The sequence below is a fragment of the Enhydra lutris genome, unplaced genomic scaffold, assembly GCF_002288905.1.
Source record: "Enhydra lutris kenyoni isolate GAN:26980312 unplaced genomic scaffold, ASM228890v2 scaffoldscaffold13, whole genome shotgun sequence".
Taxonomy (NCBI): domain Eukaryota; kingdom Metazoa; phylum Chordata; class Mammalia; order Carnivora; family Mustelidae; genus Enhydra; species Enhydra lutris.
In genome coordinates this window covers 25,020,168-25,040,647 of record NW_019154097.1, presented here as the reverse complement: position 1 = coordinate 25,040,647, position 20,480 = coordinate 25,020,168, and positions in this window count along the sequence as shown.

Below are 20,480 nucleotides of genomic sequence, written 5' to 3'. Positions count from 1 at the left end.
TAAAAAGCAACCAGAAAGAGGAAGCATGGGGCTTACACTATTCAGAACTTCATGGAAACATTTGTTGCTGAACAGCAGTATGAAGATGTGTCTGTGAAGGAGGGGCGTTAGGAGAGACGAGGGCTCCACCCTAGGAAGGGGCTGATGCCCAGAGTTCTTCATGCCAAATTTTGAATCTTGGGTTGTAGACTGAATGCCGCAGGGAGCCTTCACTGGGTATCAGATGAAATCGAAACATGGTCAAACTGGGATTTTAGGAAGATGAGGCGGCCAGCGGCATAGATACTAGAAAGGGAGGAAGAAGTTGCAGAGGAGAGGGAAGTATTGGGAGGGTATTGAGATAACACAGACATGCCCCAGCAATCCCACCTGGGGGTATATATCCAAAGGAAATGAAAACAAAATATTGAAGAGATATCTGACTACCACGTTCAAGGCATTATTCACATAGCCACGATATGGAAAAAACCTTCACAGAAAAATGGATAAAGAGGTGACATAATTATGTTTACATTCATACAATGGAATATTATTCAGTTACGAGAAGGAAGGAAACCCTGCCGTTTGCAACAACATGGATGGACTGGGAAGGCATTATGCTCAGTGAAATAAGCCCAACAGAAAAAGATGAATACTGTGTGGCATCACTTACACATGGAATGTGGGAAAAAAAAAAAATTAAATTCACAGAAACAGTAGAAAGTAGCAGCAAGTTATTGCCAGGCACTGGAGGTGGGGGAAAGAGACAGAGGTTGGTAAAAGGGTACAGATACGAGATGAAAGAGGTCTGAATACCTAACGTATAATATGATGACTAGAGTTGAGAACACTGTATTGTATATTGAAATTTGATGAGTACAACTTAAGTGTCCTCACACATTAAAAGAGGTAAAATACGTGAGGTGATGTATGTGTTAATTAATAGATGGGAGGATCCTTTCACAATGCATATGTATATCAGATCATCACAATGTACATTTAAATATCTTAACGATTTTGTCGATTATACCTTAGTAAAACTGAAAAAGTAGTATTGTCTTTAGAACAGATTTAGAAAAATATATAATTTAAGTTTAGCAGTTTGTCTCGTGCTTACTTAAATCTGGTTGATATTGTCTTGAACATTTAAGTACTGAAATTAAATGATAATAAACAATAGGGAGAACCAAATTGTTTTCAACAAAAAAAAAAAAAGAAAAAATAAAGAAAGAACATAGGCAAGAGATAACAGAGGCTGAATAAATTGGTGGAAGAGTGGAGAGAGACAAACTGAAAAAAAAAACACACTTTTTTTTTTACAATTTTTTTTAAAGATTTTATTCATTTATTTGACAGAGAGAGAGACAGCAAGAAAGGGAACACAAGCAAGGGGAAGTGGGAGAGGGAGAAGCAGGCTTCCTGCTGAGCAGGGAGCCCAATGTGGGGCTCCATCCCAGGACCCTGGGATCATGAACTGAGCCGTAGGCAGAGGCTTCAACCCACTGGGCCACCCAGGCGCCCCTGAAGAAACACACCACACTTGCTAGGACTTGGTGAGAGACTGGAGAAGCTGAGGGGGCATGAGTGGGACCCCTACCGCACAGTGAGATGAAGCATGAATCCCAGCAGTCTCCTTACCCCTCTGTTGAGGTCACCTTCCTTCCATCAGTGGTATTCCACTGGCCCTCCTTTTGGGGGGCTAAAACCTGTAAAAGCAGGCTGCTCTCTTTCCAGAGCCAGCTATGAGAGGAGAACCTGGCAAAAATCTTTCTCCGCTTCTCAAACCTGTGGTGTTTATCACTTGAGCTATTTGTCTTTGCCGAGCGAACATGACCATCTGTTACTATAACCCAACTATGAAAAAGAGATGCTTTTATTTTTCCCCATGTCACTTTGTACTGCTTGGGTGACACCTCAAGGAAGAAAAAAGGCAGAGAGCAACAACAAACAGCATCAGTGATGAAAAGGGAGAGTCTAAGCTTCCATTTCCCACACATTTTTGCAACTAGCCACATAAAAGGACCCACAGAGTGTGTGGTAATACCAGTGCAGATAGTCATCCAGCTGTCTGTACACATTGTGTCCCTACAAGTGAATTTTTTTTTTAATTCCTTTCCTTTTTTTTTTTTTTTTTTTAATCTCTTCACCCAGCAACAAATGTTGTAAAAGGAGGCTCCAAGGTCAGTAACTTTTCCGACTCTCTCTTTCACACATGATGCCTTAGCCCAGATTATTTAACCTGTCAACGAAACCTCTCTATAATACAAACTCAACCTACTTTTCCTTCAAAAACTTCCACTTTTCCTCCTCAGGTGTTGAAAGCCCGGACCAAATGCAATTACTCCAGAATTCTCAGGACAAGGTACGCTCTTTTCTATATCTATTTTCTTAGCGCAGAATATACTTTTCCTGCGTCCCCTCTTGACTTTCAGCTCCAGCCTCACTGACCTCATTTTCATTCCAGAAGGGGACCATGCTCCCGCTCTCTCTGGGACCTTTCCTCTACCTCGCTCGCCCCTACCCCTTAACCCAGTTAAGATATCAGCACACATATCACTTCATCAAGGAAGTTAGCCTTCCCCGAACATCCCTCACCATCCTCACTGGATTGTATCAATTCACATCATACTTTTCTTATTACATAACAGGTATAGTGATTTGTAATCACACACACATAATTATTGGATTAATAGCTACCTCTTCCATAGACAACAAGCTCCATAATGCTTACCAGTGCATCCAATAGTATAGTGCCTGGTACAAAGTAGGATCTCCATGTGCACATACTGAATAAACAAAGCATTAAAGGAATAAATGGATTAATAAATGGATGTGAAAATCTTATGTCCGCCTCAAGGACCAACTCTAATACCATCTTGCCTGTACAGCTTCATCTTGTGCTTCTTGTCACCCACAATCTTTTTTTTTTAAACATATAATGTATTATTATTCCCAGGGGTACAGGCCTGTGAATCGTCAGGCTTACACACTTCACAGCACTCACCATAGCACATACCCTCCCCAATGTCCGTAACACAACCACCCTCTCCCTACCCCCTTCCCCCCTGCAACCCTCAAAACCCTGTTTTGTAAGATTAAGAGTCTCTTATGGTTTGTCTCCCTCCCAATCCCATCTTGTTTCATTTTTTTCCTTCCCTACCCCCAACCCCCCCATTTTGCCTCTCAAATTCTTCGTATCAGGGAGATCATGTGATAATTGTGTTTCTCTGATTGACTTATTTCACTCAGCTTAATACCCTCTAGTTCCATCCACATCATTGCAAATGGCAAGATTTCATTTCTTTTGATGGCTGCATAGTATTCCATTGTGTGTGTGTGTGTGTGTGTGTGTGTGTGTGTGTGTATCACATCTTCTTTATCCATTGATCTGTTGATGGACATCAAGGTTCTTTCCATAATTTGGCTATTGTGGACATTGCAGCTATCAACTTTCATCTTGTCACCCACAATCTTAAAACAAAAGTGCTGAAAGTGATTTCTCAGTCATTTGAATATTTAAAACACATTTGTTATATCTCCCTTTGAAATGTTTGGAGGATGGTTTCTATTGCAATAGGGATGCTATTTTGACTTTCTGATTAATGGCAGAATCTAAAGGAAAAGCTTCCCTGGGTGGGGGGAGAGAAAGAAAAGAAAAAAAACTGGGCTTCCCTTTTATTTGGGGAGGTTAGGCAAAGACAAGGCTTCTGAAAGCTTTTCTGGCCTTATCCATTAAGAAGAGCCTTCTAAAGCACTTCTGAGGTATGCTCAAACATCACACATCTATTTAAGTGCTTCATTTAAAGATAAGGAATGAAGAAGAAGATGTGGTCCATACATACAGTGGAATATTACTCAGCCATCAGAAAGGATGAATACCCACAATTTGCATCCACATAGATGGAACTGGAGGGGATTATGCTGAGTGAAATAAGTCAAGCAGAGCAAGTCAATTATCATATGGTTTCACGCCTATGTGGAATAAAAGGAATAGTGTGGACGACAGGCCAGGGGAGGAGAAACTGAATGGGAAGAAACAAGAGAGAGAGAGAGAGATGAACCATGAGAGACCATGGACTCCAGAAAACAAACTGAGGGTTTCAAAGGGGAAGAGGTGGGGGAGATGGAGTAACCAGGTGATGGGTACTAAGGAGGGCACATGTTGTGATGAGTATGAGGTATTATACACAACTAATGAATCATTGAACACTACATCAAAAGCAAATGATGTACTATACTGTGGCTACTGAACATAATAAAAAAAAATAAAAATTAAATTAAAAAAAAAAAAAAGAATCTGTGATCCCTGGAAGTCAAAGCAACTTACTGGCAGATTTTGGCCCAGAACCAGGTCTCCTGATTTTTAGTTTGATTCTTTCTTTAATATCAGTTTATTGTCATATAAAAACAAATAGAAATGACTAGGAGAAAAAAAGGGCACCTTATGTATTTCCCTCAATTGGAACATATTCCTAAAATGGTACAGATATAGACATTATTTATCCTGGACGGTGGATTCCAAGTTTAATAAAGCAAACCTTCTTGCCAAAAACTGGCAGGATGATTCTCTATAAAGTTGCAAAGAATTGCTAAATTAGCCACATCCATCACACATTGACATGTTCCTGGGATGACACAACACCAAGAACAAGAGGCCCTTAATTTAGATGTCATTAATAACCCAAACAGACCTTTCGATACAGAATATTAATGCAAAGATTCTCACAATTTTAGAGCTCGAACTTGCTTTGGAATCAGTGCATATTTTACTTTAATATATATGTGTGGAAGAGATGGTAATTGAAGCTGTCTTAGAATTCCAATCCATTTTAGCAAGACAGCATGGTTTCTTGGGAAAATGTCTGCTCTTCTGCAAATCTGCTGTGTAAACTTGGACAAGTCAACCCTCTTTTCAGCTTCACCATTTGCAAAATAAACTCTTGGATTTCAGCTTAATGGGTAGTTTCTCCATAAATAACCCACACCTGTACAGTTCACTTGAGCACACAGCTGAGTCCCACAATGTGAAAGGCGCTGTACTTGGTGTTTTAGACACAGGTGAATGAAGCATAATTCCTGATTTTAAGGTGTTCGGAGCCTAAGGAAGAGGGCTGATATATAAATAGCAAATGTAAGTGAGTATAACAGAAACCAAGAGAAACTTGAGTAAGTCATGCTAGGAAATAGAACTTAGAGCTATGGATAGAGAGCAGTTATTGAAATGGCAGAAAGAATATGATGGGGAGCTCTTTGCTAATAAACTCTAAAATATATAGAAAATATACAGTGGAAAAAAGACAGTCTCTTCAATAAATGGTGCTGGGAAAATTGGACAGCTATACGTAGAAGAATGAATCTCGACCATTCTCTTACACCGTACACAAAGATAAAATCGAAATAGATAAAAGACCTCAACGTGAGAAAGGAATCCATCAGAATCATAGAGAAGAACATAGGCAGTAACCTCTTAGATATCAGCCACAACAACGTCTTTCAAGATATGTCTCCAAAGGCAAAGGAAACAAAAGTGAAAATGAACTTTTGGGACTTCATCAAGATCGAAAGCTTCTGCACAGCAAAGGAAACAGTCAAGAAAACAAAGAGGCAACCCACAGAATGGGAGAAGGTATTTGCAAATGACAGTACAGACAAAAGATTGATATCCAGGATCTATAAAGAACTTCTCAAACTCAACACACACAAAACAGATAATCATATCAAAAAATGGGCAGAAGATATGAACAGACACTTCTCCAATGAAGACATACAAATGGCTATCAGACACATGAAAAAATGTTCATCATCACTAGCCATCAGGGAGATTCAAATTAAAACCACGTTGAGATACCACCTTACACCAGTTAGAATGGCCAAAATTAGCAAGACAGGAAAAAACATGTGTTGGAGAGGATGTGGAGAAAGGGGAACCCTCTTACACTGTTGGTGGGAATGCAAGTTGGTGCAGCCACTTTGGAGAACAGTGTGGAGATTCCTCAAGAAATTAAAAATAGAGATTCCCTATGACCCTGCAATTGCACTACTGGGTATTTACCCCAAAGATACAGATGTAGTGAAAAGAAGGGCCATCTGTACCCCAATGTTTATAGCAGCAATGGCCACGGTCGCCAAACTGTGGAAAGAACCAAGATGCCCTTCAACGGATAAATGGATAAGGAAGATGTGGTCCATATACACTATGGAGTATTATGCCTCCATCAGAAAGGATGAATACCCAACTTTTTTAGCAACGTGGATGGGACTGGAAGAGATTATGCTGAGTGAAATAAGTCAAGTAGAGAGAGTCAAGTATCATATGGTTTCACTTATTTGTGGAGCATAACAAATAACATGGAGGACATGGGGAGATGGAGAGGAGATGGGAGTTGAGGGAAATTGGAAGGGGAGGTGAACCATGAGAGACTATGGACTCTGAAAAACAATCTGAGGGTTTTGAAGGGGCGGGGGGTGGGAGGTTTGGGGAGCCAGGTGGAGGGTATTAAGGAGGGCACGTATTGCATGGAGCACTGGGTGTGGTGCAAAAACAATGAATTCTGTTATGCTGAAAAGAAATTTAAAAAATTAATTTATCTGATTAAAAAAAGAAAATTATTTTCTAAATAAATATAAATTATCAAGATTGATGGAGGCATATGTTGAAAGACTGAAATACATAGTCATCATAGATGAAATATGAGAATCATCCAAGTAATATAGAGACAGGGCAGAGCCAAGAGTCTTTAATGGAAAGATTTTTAAATCTTTAAGAAACACAGTTTCTATGTAACTTCTATACTTCCTAAATTCCTTACTGAGAAGAGATGGTTTTTCATTTATTTTACTACCTTGTAAAAAAACTATACTTATTCTAAAATGTGAGAAATATAGTATATAATTTTATCTACACTTAGCAATGGGCATTTGCATGAAGAAAATGCTATTAAATCAGTCAGGACCGTGACTTCCAGTCATGGCCACATGATAAGGAAAGGTGGTTTCTTTGAAGATAATAATCATAAAAACTGTGCAAAATTAATAAAAACAACCATTTAGAGACACTACGAAATAGTACAGAGCAGGTCAGTATTGGAGAAGGTGTTATACTTAAAAGACTGCTACTGAACCAAAAAAGAACTATGATGCCAGTTCTTATTTTCTTACCTAAAGTTGCTGCCCAACCCACAAAGAGCTCTAGTGCTAGAACAGGGGAAGCCCTCTTGGTCTGAACACAACAGATTCCACAATCCTTATAACCAAATTTTCAACCAAAAATTACCAAACATGCAAAGAACCAAAAAGTATGAGCAATATGTAAGAAAACAAGCAAACCCATAAAACCCAGTCAATAGAAACCTGATTCTGAGTGTGTCCAGCTGTTGGATTATAGCAGGCAAAAACATCCAAGAAACTAATATAAATGCATACAAAGATTTAAAGGAAAATAAGTTTAAAGAATTAAAAGGAAATATGGTATTAATGGGTGAATAGAGAAATAGAAACTATGAAAAGGAATTCTTTTTTTAAAATCCAGATCTGAAAAGTATAACAAGATGAAAAAGTAAATCACTGGATGGGCTTGGCAACAGATTCAAGATGGCAGAAGAAAGAGTCAGTAAACTTGAAGAAAGAGCGATAGACAGTTTCCAGTCAAAATAACAGGGAAGAGAAACATGGAAGAAAAATATAAAAAGCCTCAGAGACCTATGGTCAATAGTGAGCAGGCCAAAACATGGACTCTTAGAATGAGAAGACACACTGGGGCAGAAAAATATTTGAAGATATAATGGTTACGTTTCCCCCAAACTGTTGAAGAAAACACATTAATTTGTAGATCCAAGAAGTTCAACAACCCCCAAGAAGTATACAGATGGAGAAAACAAAACAAAACACACCATGTAAGAACATCACAGTAAAACTGCTGAAAGCCAAAAAGAAGAATTGAAAGCAGCGAAATAAACACAACACATTACAAGCAGAAACACATTGATGATTAACAGCTGAATTACCAGCAGAGACAATGAAAGCCAGAAGATAAAGGATTAAATATTTAAAGTGTGGAAAGAAAAAAAAAGAAAGGTGTTATAAAGATACTTTCTGATAAACAAAAACTGACAGAATTTGTTGCTATCAGACACAATTTAAAGAAATGTTAAGGGAAATCTTTGAGTTTGAAAAGAAATGATATCAGATAGTGACTTGTATATATAGGAAGGGATGAAGAACACTGGAACTGGTAAAATGTGCATTTATTTTTCTTTTTATGGCAGTTTGAGTCTCCCAAGAATTAGACACCTAGATGGGTTTAGGTGTGATAGATTATTTTAAGGAAATGTTTATGAAGAATTAATAAGGGCAGGACTTGAGTAGGCAGACAGCCTTCTGACTACAGTGCAGGTCCAACACCTGTGAAAAGAGAGAACAAAAGATGGATGGAAGTGTAATGTAATAATTCCATTAACAAAAGATGGATTGAAAAGCTCAGCCCACAGTACAGTTCTGAGAAAATCTCAGCCAGGCTGCCTGTCAGAGTAATTCCACCTTGAGAAGGAATGCACCAGCACTACTATTTCCAGCTTGCTTAGTCGCTGGTTATGAGCAGCCTAGGGCAAACGTGACCTCAGGGTTCATGGGAACAGCGTCCGAAAGTATCAGTGAACTATGATCCCCTCAGCATGTAGTCTTAAAGGAGATCAAATCAATGCATCTCCAGTCATCATACTTGATTTCTTTAAAGGTATATGGCTATTTAAAGCAAAAATCATATCCCAAGCATTGTGGAATATAACAGAATTGTGTAATATATGGATATAGATTAGATACAGGTGTAGAGAGCTACAGATAGGTGTTATAGGCAATAGAGTTATATAGATAGCTATTATAGGTAATATAGGTATTTACCTGTTAATTGATCTATCTGTTTATAAGGCATTATATATGGTGAAATAGTACAAAGGATGGAAGGGGGTAATTGGAAATTTACTGTACGCAGAATCATCTGTTTTTGTTTTAGCCAGAAGAAATTCAGTATTAATTTTAAGTAGATTGGAATCATTTAACCAAGCATATTGTAATTCCTAGATCAGGCAAGAATAACAATAAGAGGAAAGGTAGCCAAAAATTCAGTTGCGGAATTCAAATGCTGCACTAGAAAATATTTGCTTAATTAAAAAGGATGAACACTAAAACAACAACAAAAAGGAGATATACAATTTGTTGGAAAACAAATAATATAAGTGTTAGACCTAAATCCAAATATTTTAATAATTACATTAAGAGTAAATTCATTAAATATTCCAATCAAAGCTAGATTGTTAAACTCAATACAAACATGGCATTCAACTATTTGCTGCCTACAAGAGATACTCCAGGAAAACCAGAAATAAGTGGAAATTAAATTTACAGAAATAAGATTATGCACACAGTAAGTATAAGAAATTTATAATAGCTATATTAATATCAAAGTGGACATTAAAACAGATATATTTCTAGAGAAAAGGAGAGATGCTTTATACTGATAAAAGGGTGCCTACAATAGGACAATATAAAAATATATTATTTATATATGTTTAACAACAAGGCTACGAAATGCATGAAGCAAAACCTGACAAAGTTGAAAGAGGAAATAGACAAAAATTACATTTGAGATTGCAATACTTGTCTCTCATTAGCGGATAGAAGAGACACAAAGAAACTCACCAAAAATATAGAAAAACATTATTCTAAACTAACTGAACATTAATAATCAATTGAACTTACTTGATGTTTCTAGAATATTAGACCCCTCAAGTAAGAGATTACACTCTCTTTTAAGCATACATGGAACATTCACCAATACAGATAATTGCTTTGACCATAAGAAGTCTCAACAAATTTAAAGTAAATAAATTTATTCAAAGCATGTTCTTTGATCATAATTACACTTGAGGTCAGCAACAGGAAAACAATCTGGAAGTTATATATTTGGAAATTTAAATAACAGACTTCTAAACACCAATGGCTGAAAGAATAAATTACACAAAAATTTTGAAAATATTTGGAATTCAAATATATACAAGAACACAACATATCTAAAGATATATGACTATTTAAAGCACAAGTTATACCACAAGCATTTTTTAATACAACATAGCTGTTCAACATATAGAGAGAGATGTAGATACAGGCATAGATAGATACAGGTAGGTATTACAGGAGATATATTACCTGTATTAATAACATATTGAAAATTGGTGTTTATAAGGAAATTTATACCTTTAGATGGTTTATTAACTCAGAGGAAAAGTCTAAAGCATTATCTACTCTGTGTCTTTAGGAGGTTAGAAGAAGAGAAGAAAAGTAAGCTTAAGGTAAGTAGAAATAAAGAAATAACAGACGGATAATGAAATATTTAAAAAGTGAACAAGAGAGGAAGTCACTGCAACCAAAAGCTGTTTTTGTTCTTTGTTTTGTTTTGTTTGTTTGTTTGGAAAGACTACAAAATTGACAGACTTCTAGCTTGACCAAGAAAAAAGGAGAGAATGTCCTACTTACCACCATCAGGAGCAAAAGAAGGGCAACATTTGACACTACAAACATTGAAAAATGATAAGTAAAGAATATGAACAACTTCAAACCAATACATTTGATGATATAAATAAAATGGTCAAATGTCTTGAAATGGCAAATCACATACAAAAAGAATTCCTCTGAGGCTATGAGGCAGTGTGTAAGTCCAGTCTCCCACAAAGAACAAAATAGAAAAAGGAAAAAAAAAAGAAGAAGAAAATTTAAGATAATTTTTAAAAGACACAAGAGAACTACCGAGGGAAATGAGACTGAGGTGTTTGTTTGTTTGTTTAAATTTATTTATTTGAGAGAGAGAGAGGGATCGGGTGTGCAAGAGCAGGAGGAGGGGCAGAGGGAGAGGGAGAAGCAGACTCCCTGGTCAGTAGGGAGCAGGACTCTGAGATTGTGACCTGAGCCAAAGGCAGATGCTTAACCTGGCACAGCCACCGAGGTGGCCCAAAGACTGAGATTCTAGGAGTCAGAGTGAAAAGAATCATGGAGAGGGAGCCCACAGACAGCACCCACCCGCATTCTTCTCCAGGGCATTTGGCAATTATTAGAACATGGAGCTAGGTGGCCATTGCTGAGTGGTAAAGAATCCCACAGAACTGTTGGCGAACTCATAAATTTTAGGAGGAAAAAAAATGCTTTTGTGACTGCCAAGGCAGCCAAGAGCTAGGGAGTCAGAATTTTAATAAAAAGGACAGAATGAATATAATTGTTGATTTCTCCTTGAGATATTGGCTAAATTCTTGAACCACAGAGGTAAGGGGAAGAGCAAGCAAGGCGGAAATGTTTTAAGTGTAGCACAGTTTTCCAAGTCTCTCAGAGCTGAGCAGACGAAAATTAGAGATGAGAAACTACAAAAGGTTGTGGGGCAGCTGGGTGACGAGGGAGGGTGGAGTGGTGGTCACCTAATAAACATCCAGAGATACAGCTGGGAACCCATGGAGTGCTGGAGTTAACCAGAGGTAGTTGAAACTTTGTAAGAACCGCAACTCTGTTTCACATCAGCCCCATTTCCAATCAGATTAAGGTGATCTACCACCAGTCTATTTTCCACCCAAGGACAGTGTAAACATCTCTGGAGGAAAATAACATGGTGGCATTCAATTAAAAATTGTCTGACATGTTAAAAAGGTGTCCAAAAGGGGCACCTGAGTGACTCAGTCGGTTAAGCATCTGCCTTCAGCTCAGGTCATGATCTCAGGGTTCTGGGATCAAGTCCCACATCAGGCTCCTTGCTCAGCTGAAAGCCTGCTTCTCCTTCTGCCTCTGCCTCTCTCTCTATCTCTCTCTCCCTGTCTCTCATGAATAAATAAATAAAATATTTAAAAAAAAAAAAGGTGTCCAAAAGAAAGCATGAAACAGAAAGATATCCACTAATGACTCAATGTTTAGAGGTACCAGAAATACAATTTAAAAAGAGGACTACTGGGGAGCCTGGGTGGTTCAGTGGGTTAAAGCCTCTGCCTTCGGCTCAGGTCATGATCCCAGGGTCCTGGGATCAAGCCCCGCATTGGGCTTTCTGCTCCGTGAGGAGTCTGCTTCCTCCTCTCTGTCTCTCTGCCTGCTGCTCTGCCTACTTGTGATCTCTCTCTCTCTCTGTCAAATAAAAAATAAGATAAAAAAAAAAAGAGGACTACTTTTTGAGGAAGTACTTTGGGTATCTACAGATGTAAAACTATAATTAACTGGATATTTAAGCCTTGTGTACTGCTAAGAAAACTTACAAAAAAAAAAAGTAAATAGAGACATATACCAGTTTCATGGACAATAAGATTCAATATTCTTCCCCTATTGATCGACAGCTTCATTGCAATCCTAATCAGACTCTCAGAAACCATTGTTCATAGAAATTGACAAGCTATCTCTAAAATGTATGTGGAAGTACAAAGGACCTAGGATAATTAAAAAGATTTTTGAAAACAATGAAAAAAAGTTAAAAACTTCTATACTATCTGATTTCAGGTAGTATATGTATAAGATTTACTGTAGAGCTCTTCAAAAAATCCAGGCAGTGTGATATTAGCAAAAGAACAGACTTATAGGTCAAGGAACAGGAGAACAGGTTTAGTGATAGAACCCTGTATTTATACACCTCGTTGATTTTAGAGAAAGTTTTCAAAGTAGTTCAACTGAGACAGAGTATTTTCGCTAAATGATTGTTAAACAATTATATATCTCTATAGAGAAGACTGAACCTTGACACGACTCAGAGGAGTCACAACGTTATGTGATCAGATGGATCATAAAAGCCAAAAATATCAAAGTTTTAGAAGAAACAAGAAAATTCTTTATGATCACAGAGTGAGCATGGACCCTAATGGAAAAAAAAGTGGATTAATTAGACATCACCAAAATTAAAAATCTTTTTTCTTTTTATTTTTCAGGAAAAAAGGGTTGAAAAATAGCAAACACAGGGAAAATATTATGTATATGTACATATATATAAAATATGACAAAGGATTAGTATAAGAATAAATAAAGGATCCTTCAACTCAATAAGACAAATAACAAAATTTAAAAATAAAAAAAAGGATTTGAACAGACATTTCATAATAGAAGACGTACAAAATAGTCAAAAGGGATGGGAAAAGACACTTGATAACAAAAACATAAATGTTTGAAGAATCCCAAACCAAGTGAAACTAATCTGTGGTCTGAAGTCAGGATAGTGTTTATCTGTGGGGCGTAGCAACAGGTGGAAGAGAGCACAAGGTGGTCTCGAATGTGTTGATACATTTCTTGGCCTGGGTGTGGGTTACTCATGTTTGCTTACTTATGGTGCATGTACATACGTCTGTTATTCCACAATAAAGTGTCTACTAAAAAGATTTAAAGGCTGGCTTTATAAAGTTAATATTCTGAAGTTTCTCTCCAAGAGCAAGTCATCTGAGGATAGGCACAAAACACTTTGAAGATGAATAAAGAGAAAGTATTTCTATGAATTTGCATTTGTAGGTCTGGCACCAGGACAACGTAAGTTTCCATCTCAATTCTACTAGATAATAAATAATACGTGTTTCAGTTTCCTTAGCTAAACCGGGTATATTTGGTAAGATTACTAAGCATCACATGCTGAAATATTAAATGTGAATCAGGATCAGTAAACAGTAGCTATTAAAATAACAGTGTTAATAAATGTAATAACAATAAAAATAATATTCATATGAACCAAAGCAACTTAAAAATAGAATAGAGGTAGAGAACAGGCTGATGGATTATTTTTAAATGTTCATAAACTGAGCTGAGTATATATATATATATATATGTGTATATATATAAATATTTATATGAATCAATATATAACACCAGTAGCATTTCAAATCAATGGGGATTGAGTGAATTGTATCATAAATCATTTTCAAATTCAAAGGCAGACAGCAAAAAGAGATAAATTTTTTGTGAAGCATACATGACAGACAATGGATGATATATAAAACCAATGAAAAAATGAGACAAACATTGCAGCTGAAAGTGAATCAGAGGATTCAGTTAAGAAAATCATGAAAGAAACATATGTATATACATGAGTTTAGTATGTAAAGAAAATGTATTATACTTCACAGAGGGATTATATTAAAACAAATCATACTTTTTGCTTATTCAATTGCTATTAAATATCATACATTTATATTACCTTTGTGAGGAAAAGGACATACATTGTTTTGGGGAGTGTAAGTTAATAGAAATGTTTCAGAAGACAATTTGGAAATATATATCAAAAGGCTTAAACTTGTACCTCCTCATTGATCCAGAAATTACTCCTGTTGAGTTTATCCAACAGAAATAATGATCACGCTCAAAGATTTGGTTGCCAAGAGAGGAACTGCCTTGTTTGTAATAAAAACTTTTAGACATACGTGTAGTTCAAAAAATAGAAAATTATTTCATTCATCCAAGGAAATGCTTTTAAGCATTGACAGTGGTATTAGGAAATAATTTTAAAGGCAGAGGATAATTTCTACAATATACTCTTCCATTTCAAAAAGCTAATTATAAAACCATATGGATAGTATAATTATATTTTCGCAAAATAAATATTTACGTACATTTGGAGAAAAGACTAGAGGTAGAGTCCACCAAAATGTTAATAATAATTGCATCAGAGTGACAAAATTATGAATGATTTTAATTTTTTCATTCTGCTTATCTGTATTTTCTTAAGATTTTACAAGGTGCATCTATTACTTTACAATAGAAGGGAAAGTAATAACATTTCAATGCAATCCACATAAAGTAAAAAAACAGTACCCATAAGATACTCTAGTAGTAAAAAGAGAGTGACAGATACTCTTTGCAGGGATGAAGGCTATCTTTGAGTTTCGCAGTTAACAAAAAAGACAATAGGTATACAAAAATTGTGAAGACTCTTCAAGGCAAGAGACACACTTTAGGCAAGAGAGATAGTATGGAAAAAGGACAAAGAGGTTTAAGCCTTTTCGCTGACAGTGGGAAAAATTAAAAGTCAAGAGTTACTATATCTCTACTTTTTAGTTGGTCTGGGTAAGAGGCAGAGTTTGAGACATAAGCGGAAGTCAGATCATGCTAGGTCAGTCCATCATGTCACAGAAGGGAGACTGAATCCTCTAACAGGTGGGAAGCCACCAAATTAGCAGAGTGCATGATCAGATGTGGGTTTTAAAAGCATCCCTCTGGCAACACTGTTGGGGAGAAATGACATTGCTGGAGAGCAAGAGGAGATCAGATACGTAAGATGTCCTTGCAGTGGCCCATGCACTACTGACAGCCTGCAATAAAGCAGTGACTAAGACTGGTCAGAGAGAGACGAGTGTGAGAGGAATTCAGGGTGTAGCAGTAACAAGACCCAGAGACTATTGAGATGCAGAAATGAAAGTGAGGAAACCATCAAGGAAGCCCTAATGTGGGTTCTGAACATACGCTATGCAGATGAAGTATTGTTTGCCTTGTTTTGCCTATAGGCTTCTACTTACTAGACATATATGGGGTGCATGCGCGCGCGCGCACGCGCGCGCGCGCACACACACACACACACACAATTAATGAAAAACATCGATACATCTTTCAACTTTACCAAAACAAGACAAGCAACAAAGAAGGTCAAGATAATTAAGAAAGTGAGAAGTGAGAAGAACTGAGAAACACAAAATTAACAAAGAAAATAGAGAAGACGTCAAGCTTGTTTAGGTACCAAGTAAGACATTTTGGGCAAGAGAAAAATATTAGGGACTCTATGATTCAGACCATTCAGAAAGAGCCATGTTTTCTTTTGGGCTGTAGATCCTGGTCCTTTGTAGAACCACATTTTTCTCCTAAAATAAATAAATAAATAAATAAATAAATAAATGTACTACTTTTTCATATTGGAAAATGCAACCTGATTTCTTCCATTTGTTTCATTTGTATTTAAATTCTTTTTGTGATTGTTGCTGCTTGCTCAGAGCATAACTATGGCATTATATAAGCTTTTGCTGTGATCGTGACTTTTTTGTGCTGGTGTGGAAGAAATAAGTGTGGGCAGGAAGGCACCCTGGGTGGAGCAGAATGTACCATTTTGCCCGTCATGAGAGCTTTTCTCGGTGCCGACAGCACCCACTCTTATCACAGCTCCTGACGCAACAGACCGGAAGTAGTTGCTTTCATCTCTTTCTCCCTCATTTGATGAGGCAGGGGCTTTGTTAGGTAGGTAGAGGGAGAGATGGAGGGAGAGAGGGAGGGAGGGAGAGATGAGTAGACCGCTGTATGAATCCGTTGATTCAATAAACGTCTACTGAGTGCCCACACCGTGCCAGAGAGAAACATGGTCCAGTCCCCAATATGATAAAACACTCATGTCCCAGCCCCCCACACCACTGCCTAACTCAGGCCATGACAACTAGCAGGAGCTCAAAAATAAGCAATCATCTAAATGTGACCAGTATTTGGGTCTTGATCCTTTGTCTCCTCTGCGACCCTGCACAAAGTGCTTTACCTCTGAGCCTTCTGTTTCCAGATGCAAAAGTTGTATGTGCTGAGGGTGAATGAAGAGAGTGGGGTTGCTGTGGCACAGATTTCTCCACAGAGTGATGATGGTGGGAGGCAGCTTGTCCCGTGTCCCAGTTTGATGGTGGCATGGCCTGCAGAGTTGGCAAGTATGTGGATCAGACAATGACAGCGAGGAAGGACTTGGAGGCGGAAGTGTTCCTTATTTCTGGGCGAAGCCAAACGCCCAGTGATTAAGAGCACAGACTGTGGAGTCATCCAACTCAAAATTCTGACGCTAAAAGTTCTTGCCCTACCCATCGCTCAACTGTGGTCAAATTACTTAGTCTCTTTCTCCCTCTATAAACTGGAGATCAGAAAACCTAGTATTTATTGGGTCTGCACCCTATTCCAGGCACTCTGAGGTAAACTCATTCCATCTTCAAACTGTCTCTGTGGAAGAGATAGTGCCCTGATCTCCACGTTCTACATAAGAACCCCGAGACACAGGGTGGGACACAGGCGGGGGCCAGGACTGGGCTCCCACATGCCACCCTGCACTGCTTCTCTCCGTAAGTCAAGAGAGTACAGTAATAGAATGCTCGGGGATAAATATGAGAGAGTGCTATGGGGATTGTTTAGGCTAAGAAGCAGCAGAAGCGAGTTGCTGGCACAAGAAAAACATCATTATTATAATGATAACAACCATTCCTGAGTATATATAATAGAGTAGGCAGTAACTTGGGTGCTTTATATACTTCATTCCATTAAATCTTCGCACAACCCTCACCAGGTAGTTATTACTGTTCTTATTTTATGGGTGAAGAAAGTGAGAGGTTAAATAACTTGTCCAACATCCCACTGGTTAGTAGGTGGCAGAGCCAGCACTCAGACATGCCTGCTGGAGCGCCCGACACCTACCTCCACACCACAGCTTCTGTCCACGGGTGAGGGGCCAGAGGCAGGAAATGAAAAGCATGTGAGGGACTGGCTCCTCGTCCATGGTTACACGTACGGAAATGGTGGGTAAGAAAGCTGAAGCATAAGCTAATTCAAGGCAGTCTGCAAACGAAGACTTTACCTTGCAGACCATGGTGAGTCATTAATATGTTAAGCAAGAGTATGGCTGGAGATCATCCCACAAACACATCTTACAAACCTGTCTCTGTTGTTGCTGGAATTCTAACCACCCCAACCCCTCAGATGCGTTCCTTAAACACTGGCAAAAAGGGTTCTCTGAGTACATAGTCTGTAGTGCTTCCATCTTCCTCTGAATTTTTACAGGATTTACCGACAGTGCTTCTTATGGAATATCAAGCAGTATTTATGTTTTACTGCCTATTACTTGTCTTTTCACCTAGGTTGTGATTTCCTAGAAAACTGGTATTGTGTCAAGGGTCTCTGTGTGTTAAGAGCCTGTCTTCATGATGACACAACGTTGGTACTTTAGAAATGCCTACTATTGTTGATGCAATGGGTATGGCATCATTTGGAAAAGATCGCCTCATCTCCAAAGGAGCAAGCTACAGGAGAAAGTTTGTTCTTAGTCAAGAGTCTGAGGATCTGAACACATCCCAAAGTGATCAATGGTGACCAACTGAGGGAAATTCCTCCCTACCTTGAGCCCCAATTTCCTGCTCTAGCCAAGGGAGCCAACACATCCTCCTTTATTTAAAAAGGAAGGGCAAACACTAGGTACTCTGCTGAGCATGTGGTAGGGCTTGACTCATGGCTTGAAGGTAGAAGTAGAATGTGGGTTTGGAATCAGAACATCTTCCATTTAAATCCATGCTCCATCTGGGTGGAGGCTCTTTATTATATGCTGAACTGTGTTCCCTCAAAATTCATATGTTGAACCTCTAACCCCCAAGAATGTGACTGTATTTGGAGATATGGCCTTTAAAGAGGTAATAAAGGCAAAATGAGTTCCGATGGGTAGGCCTTAACTCAATATGACTGGTGTCCTTGGGGAGGAGATTAGGACACAGATACACAGAGAGGGAAGACAACATGAAGACAGGGAGAAGACCGCCACACACAAGCCACGGACAGAGCTTCCAAAGAGACGAACCCTGCTAACACTTGTCATCAACTTCCAGATTCCAGAAACTTGAGAAAATAAATTTCTATTGTTTAAGCCCCTCAGTCTGTGGAACTCTGCTGTGACAGCCCTAGCTGACTGATATACTACTTAACTTCTTTGAGACTCACTTTGCTGTTGTACAAAAAAGGGATAACCACACCTAACTTCAGGGAACTGTTGTGAGGCTGAGACACGATTTATGTAAAATAGGGATGGGTACTCTATGAATGACATCGGGAATTTGTAGTGATGACAGTCATGGCAGCAAGAGGGTTGGTGACTGGAAAAATATCATTGACTCTAGCCCACAGGGTTATTGAAGTGATCAACTGGGATGATTGGGGTTTTTGCGGGGGGAGGGGGGTTTGGGGGGTGATCATTTTGATGTGAAATATAAACAACCTCTGGTATTAAAGTGGCTGAATGTGAACCCTGGATTCACCACTGACAATGTTCATGACCTGAACCATTCTCAATCTCCCCAGGCCTCGCTTCCCAACCCATTCAATCAAACTCTTAGCCTACTTTGTTGAATTGTTATGAAGAATATCTACCATCATGGGATACTTATCAGTACATGCCAGGAACTGTCCTAAGCTCTGTATTAACTTACGTAGTATGCACAAACATTTGAGGATTTGGAATTTTGTTATACCATTTCTGTAAAGTAAGGAATCTGTGGCACAGAGTGAGAAAGTGTGCAAGCCACAGAGTTAGCAAAAGGTGTTGCCAGGATTCAAAATTGGACAGGAAAACAGAAATGAAAAGAAAAAGTAGGACATTAGTTCATTAAACATTATTTAGATGATTTTATTGTTCCTTCTCATGCTTTGTTATTGGTTTCCTCTTCAAGCATGTGTCATATTCCTACCAAGGCTAGAATCTTGATCAGAGAGTGTTTCGAGACCTGTCCACTTCTGAGACAATATATGGGCATAAGCACCTCTGAAGGACTCCCCTTCCACTCCCAGGTCCCCTGGAGTAGACATCAGAGCTCTCTGACTCCTCAACACATGGCTCTGGCCCCTTTGGGGAGGGTGGAGCCATGTATCTAGGTCACCCGATGCAGTATGGGCAATCTGTTCATAGGTTCAGAGCATTGAACTGCTCATGTGAGACCCTTCTGAACTCAAGTTTCCCGTAGACATGGTGACCAGCAGTGTTTGTGAGGCTGCCTTCTCTTCCACCCGGATGCTTGAATGACAGCAATGGCCACGACATCCTTCTGACTCACAATACACATGCACCTTAAATGGGAAACAAATTTGTGTTGATTTAAGCTACTGAGATTTCAGCATTGTTTGTTACTCCAACATAACAGTACACCCTGACTGATGCATCCATCCCATTGGCTCATTTCAATGTCCTGTCTTTTTCTCTTGGGAATCTTCCCTGCCTGATCATGCTCCCAAACCCCTAGGTCTTCTTTCTCCTCCTCTGTCACTTCCTCTCTCTTTCTGCCTTCATTTCTTCCTGTCCTATACAGTTCCTGTCAGCAGTCTTCCTTAACGCGAGGCTGTCTCTGGGGGAAACCTAAGTATAATTGAATATAGGGACAGAATCACTCTGTCTGCCCTCCCACTGTTTCAAATTAGGCTCAGAATGTGGAACCCACCCTAGATTCTGCTCACAAAATGCAGCCACTGAAGCCTGATTTCTGAAGACATAGGCACAGTCTGGGTGACTGCAGCTGAACCAAGCACTTCAGACCTTATCTCCCCAATGATAAGGCTGTGTCCAGCCATGAGTGCACAGAGTATGTCCATTTAACAAGGACAAGAGAAGCTGATTTGTCCCTAAAGCGCCTTGAAATTCACTCCACTAGCACGAAATGGGTCAATAAAAACAAGAAATGAAATTGAGGTCAGAGACTTTCTCAGGAGACATAGTAAATAGCGTCTGAGGCCCCCTCCATGCTGCTGTCCCCATG